Genomic DNA, 6000 nt, shown 5'->3' with positions numbered 1-6000 from the left:
GGAGGAGGAGGAGGAGGAGGAGGAGGAGGAGGAGGAGGAGGAGGAGGGGGAGGAGGAGGAGGAGGAGGGGGAGGAGGAGGAGGGGGAGGAGGAGGAGGAGGAAGAGAGGAAGAGGAAGAGGAAGAAGAAGAAGAAAAGAAAGGGGAAGGGGAAAAGGAAGGGGGAGGAGAAACGTTCTGAGAATTCTGAGGGTCAGCTGTAAGACTTGCCACCTCCACCTGAGTTCCTTGGGATGCTCACTCTCAAACCACTCTCTCAGAGAACCCAGTCGCCAAGAAGCCCATGCCACCTGGGGAGGACACATGTACACCTAAGCTCCCAGCTGACAGCCAGCATCAACTGCCAGTCATGTGAATGGACCATCTCGATTGTCTAGCCCAGTTGATCCTTTCACTGGCTGCAGCCCAGCAAATATCTTGCTGTGACTATGTGGGAGACCCCAAATTAGAGCCCTAGTGAACCCACAGAACCGTGAGCCATGATAATCAGTTTCTGTTAAAGTCATTACATTTTGGAGTGGTTTCTTTGCAGCAGTAGGTGACCAGAACACTGGCCAATGCTTTTATCTCCACTGGCCACTGAAGTTCATGCAGGAGCCTGGTGGACAGAGAATCTGCCACTTGTTAATTTTCTCTTTCATCCCCGATCCACCACAGTCCACTCCTGGTTCTGGTCCCCCCTCCTCTTACCAGCACTGTCCAAGCCCTCTGACAGAGGCTTTAGTGTTAGCTCAGCTCCTTCTCCCGCCATTTTCCTTCAAAGAGAAGGATGGTGGCCACAACATGAGAAGGAAACAGGATTCTTTCGGCAGCAACTCAGGGAGAAGTGGACGCGCACAGCCCCTTTCCCAGGAGCTGAAAGGGGACAGCTATTCCAAGTTCTATAAGCATGTGCATTTCCCTGCCACTCCTCCTACAGGAAGACCTGGCCTCGGATGGCCTGAATTGACCCTTAAGTCTTTCAACTAGTAGACAGTCTTTGACCCCAAACATACTGCTATATTCAAGAGGCACTCTGAAAATCTGATTTCTCAGAAGTCTGCATTGACCTCTCTTGTTTTATACAAGCTCTGAGAGGCACAGGCTGATGGGCAGGCCTATTGGGCCCCACAGAGTGGGGGATGGCACTAACAAGGCCCCTGTGGATCTGCAGCATCTCAGACTCCAACAGGCCTCACCTTTCAGAGTCTGGGGGTGTTCCCAGGAACCCATTGACATTCTTGGAAACCCAATGCAATTAGAGCACTTATTTTCAAGGGATGCTTCCCTTCTCTGCTTGTTGTATATCTGCTCTGCAGAAGTCATTTTACAGTAATGAAACTAGCAACCCCATTTGCATTCTAGAATCTTCAACTTATGTAAGTCAAAAGAAGAAGTTTCATCACCCACTTACCTAAACACGACACAGTCATTTAAATGATTGAAAACATTTAGGTAGACTGTAAAGTGACAATACAAAAACCCACATCCTGGCAGTAGAATAAAGAAATGTTGAAGTTCAGTGCCTTGTTAGGCAACCACTGTGCCATGAATGGAATCCAGGAAGCTTTTTCCCAGGAACTCAAGTAGTGGCCGAAAATCACAGAAAAAGGATTATCCTGTTTAAACTTAATCTTTCAAAACTCCTTCAATTCCTCCTCTTCCCTATTATGGACTTTCTTGGAGACTTTGTTACCCTCTTACGGACTTCCCTCTTAGCATTCTTTCTGCCATCTCAAAAGGTCACAAGGTGGAAAGAGCATAGGCGAGAAACCATCCTAGCTCTTTTGCCTACAGGCGCACAGATTTTTAAAGAAAGTTATTTGACCTCTCCGAGCCTCAGGTTTTCACTCATGAAATGAGGATCATAATGTCAAAATCACAGTTGTTGTGAGTATGACATGAAATACAGCATCAGTGACCCCCTAGTAGAATTCCTGCCATGTGCTAGTTCATTTCCTTGGCCCAGGCTAACCTCTCCTTCAGTGCTCCGAATGCTACCTTCCTCCTCACGCCAGCACCACCTCTCTCCCCATCTCTCTCCCTGGTAGCCTTTTTCTCCTCCTTCTTCTTCCTCCTTCTCCCCCCTTCCCTCAGTCCCCCCTCCCTCCCTCCCTCCCTCATTCCCCCTTCCCTCTCTCCCTCCCTCCATCTGTCCTCCCTCCTGCTCTCCCTCCCTCCTTCCCTCGCCCCATCTCCCTCCCTCTCTCTTTCTCTCCCTCACTCTCCTTCTCCCTCCCAGACTATCAGCTTCTACATTCCCTTGTTCCTTCCTCGGTCCTGAATACCAAACAAAGTAATCTCCCAACTTAAAATAAAGAATCACACAAACAAGCAAACACAAAACCTCCTTCAGCCTTGCAGGTGGGCGAGTTTCTCTCCCACCTCCACCTTCCTTAGCCCAGCTACTGTCCCTTTACAGCTTCACAGCTAACTTGCCACTAACTACATCCACCATCTCTCCTTCAATTGACTTTTTGTTTCCTGAACTATTTGATTTGTAAAATTCACTTTGCACTCTTATCCACATGAGTATTTTTCCTACTTGCCATCATAACCTACATACGTTCGCAATGTTTCATGTAATAATGCACCGTGAACACTTTCTCATGTGTCACAGTCTTCATGTATTTTATTTTTAACAGCCATGTAATATATCATTTTGATAATGATCCAAAATTTTTTAACTTTTGAAATCATTCTAATGTTAGGCATTATTTTCCATTTTAATTACAACTGGGTGTGTTTTTGTGTGTGTGTACTTACTTATTTACATATATAAAATAAACAGTAATTTCTAAATATTGAGGGCAACACTAAAAATCATATACATAGTCATATATACTATGGATATCTATAATATGTATGTATATATATGGTTTTTATGTTGCTTTTTAATGTTTTATGTTGCTTCTACTATATATACATGAGATATACATGTGTATATGGTTTTTGTTGCTTTTATGTTTATAAATTGCTCTGTGCTCTATTTTTCAACTTTTTCAATTTTTCAACTTTATTATATATAAATATCTCAGTGTATGGATATCTAGTCCATATGATTGTTACTTTCAAAGAAAACGTGACATCACACCATGCTAATAGTCCAATAGAATCAAACAGACTTACAGAATCTTTAGCAAAATCTGAAGCATCCCATTTAAAAAAATATTTTTAGTTTTTACTCAAAATAATAAAAGCACATCATTTAAAAGTCAAATTGTCTAAAAGTCATATAGCAATGTCCCTGTTTTTTGCCCCACCAACCTCCATGGCTCCCAGTCCCCATGCCCTTTCAACAATTTAGCTAATTCCACCATTTACACATTGCCATGTTTCCAAATGATATGCATACACTGAATCTATTTTGATTCATAAATCTCAAACATTCTCCATTGACTTTCTATTTCAGAGGTGAGATTTAGCTCCCCTGTGTCAATTACAACAAGGTAGCTACTGATTTCTTTCTTCCCCTTTGGCAGTATACTCAGGAGATCTTTGTTCTCCTCCTATCTGGATTGGCAGCACTCTAAACCATCTGCACCACCATCATCATGGGATGTCCCTTTGCTGTCATCCTAAGAATTCTCTTTGTCTTTATCTTGAGTTGGTGTATAGTCAGGGTTCTCCAGAGAAATAGAACCAACAGGATATATATATAGAAAGAGAGATTCATCAGTTGCATATAATACCCAGTGCTCATTACATGAAGTGCCCTCCTTAATTCCCATCACCCAGTTACCCTATCTTCCCACCCACCACCCCTCCAGCAATCCTCAGTTTGTTTCCTATAGTTAAGAGTCTCTTATGGTTTGTCTCCCTCTCTGATTTTGTCTTGTTTTATTTTTCCCTCCCTTCCCCTGTGCTCATCTGTTTTGTTTCTTAAATTCCACAGATGAGTGAAATCATATTGTATTTGTCTTCCTCTGAGCAACTTATTTCACTTAGCATAATACCCACTAGTTCCATCCACATCGTTGCAAATGGTAAGATTTCATTTTTTTGATGGCTGAGTAATATTCCCTTGTAGATATATACCACATCTTCTTTATCCATTCATCTGTCGATGGACATCTCAGCTCTTTCCATATTTTGGCTATTGTGGACATTACTGCTATAAACATTGGGGTGCAGCTGCCCCTTCAAATCACTATGTTTGTATCCTCTAGATAAATGCCTAGTAGTGCAATTGCTGTTGACCCTCATTTCTTATCATTCTCTTCACTAGCCCAGGGTGGTGTGCAAGCACACTCATAACTTCCACTTATACACTCATGGCTTCAAAGGTCTTCAGCACGGGCATCATTCCTGCATGTAAGAATTACATATATGAGCTTCTTTTGGATTCTAATTTTCCAAATAAAAATGAAGCAGCAGTATCAATTAAGAGTGAAGGAGGAAATATTGAAAACTTAGAGAGTTTGAGAAAACTTTCTCAGAGAGGGAGGAAGTAACCCTAATAAAGATACATAGTAGGACAATTCAACATACATCTGAACTATAGCAGTGATGAAGACTAAAAAATATGGTTATTGTTGTTTTAATTTTATGCTAGGAGAACCTGATTTATGGGGAACTATCAAAGTGTGGAAAAGGTATTCCAAAAATGCTACTATATATGCATACAGTTTGCCAGATTTGGATGTTTTCCTTTCCTTTTTTTTCCCCCCCTCTTTTCCCACAGTCCCTAGATTAACCACATGATTAAGAACAGCATTTTAAACTGATCTCATTACTTATTAAGTTTACGATGAACTCCCTCCATACTTCAATTTTATAGTTTCTGGTTTTGAGACACCAACTTGTAAAGTTTTCTTATCTGCCACCTGATTTCCTTCTGCCTCTGAGCAAATCTGGTTTCTAGAGGACAGTATTCTGGGAATGAGCTTTATTTCTTCCTCGTTAGCTCTTAGATTTGTAACAATTACATTGGATTTTTCCTCCATTTCAACTGAAGGTGATAATTCTATGCTGTAGGGGCTCTTAGTCATTTTATGTGTTTATTGATTGACCTTGCTATCTTTTTTGACTTAAACTCACATTTTAAGTGTCTAAATTTATGACCATGATTAAGATTTCAGAGCAGGTCAGTCCTCAATCTTTGATGACAAATATGATTGAAAAGAAAACAAACCTGGGAAGCAGTACCATCCATGTCTTGAGCTCAACTTATTTTGAAAGGAGTTTTATCTAGATTCAGGAATCAGTCCTGATTCCATGGGGCAGAGAGGCCCTCTCACAATGAATGACATAGGACTTCTCCACTCTTATTTTGGCCACAGTAAGGGCAAATGTTTTTATGTTAGAGGTTCCAGAATGAGCCTACTTCTTAAACATCTATCTTGGACACACATTCAGTTGAGCCTGAAAACCTATGCCAGAAAGTTAACCCAGGTCTCCCAAGCTTTTCCTTAAGGAGTCAATGCTCAGAGGCAAACTCATGAGGTAAATGCAAAGTTACTAGTTACAGCTCTGCCCCGAGCCCTCTGTACCCTGATGGTCTGTGATGGATCATGAATAGGAACAAGGATCCTGGGTATTCCTTAAGCAGCCCAGACCTTGGTCTCTTTGTCATGGAATCCTCCCTGATCACTTTTGGATCTACTTAAGGAAGGAGTATCTCATTACCAGCAGGAAGAAACATTTGTCATGTCTTAACTCATTCACATCCTGGGACAACTCAAAGAGTTGTAGTTCAACAGTACATCTCTGAAGATTCCATTACTTTAGACCTAGTTCTCCTTAGAATTGGCATGGTGGGGTAGAAGGGACATGTTGAGTTTCCTCTAGAAGAGAGGTTAACCAAATTGTATCAATATCTATTTATGCATTTGTGTCTCCCAAGTAAATTATGCAAGGTCCATGTTTTATTCATCTTTGTATCTTCAGTGTAGGCACAGGGCCTGCCCTATAGTAGATATCCAAAAACTATTTTTGAATGAATGAATGAGTTAATGAGGAAAAATAAGGAAGGTTCTTTTCTAGGGATTGTTAGATCTTAAAAAAAAAAAAACCAGTATCA

This window comes from Mirounga leonina, unplaced genomic scaffold (genome assembly GCF_011800145.1).
Source record: "Mirounga leonina isolate KUSES-001 unplaced genomic scaffold, KU_Mleo_1.0 Mir_125, whole genome shotgun sequence".
NCBI classification, from domain to species: domain Eukaryota; kingdom Metazoa; phylum Chordata; class Mammalia; order Carnivora; family Phocidae; genus Mirounga; species Mirounga leonina.
The sequence above is the reverse complement of the archived record's forward strand: the minus strand, read 5'-3'. Positions refer to the sequence as shown.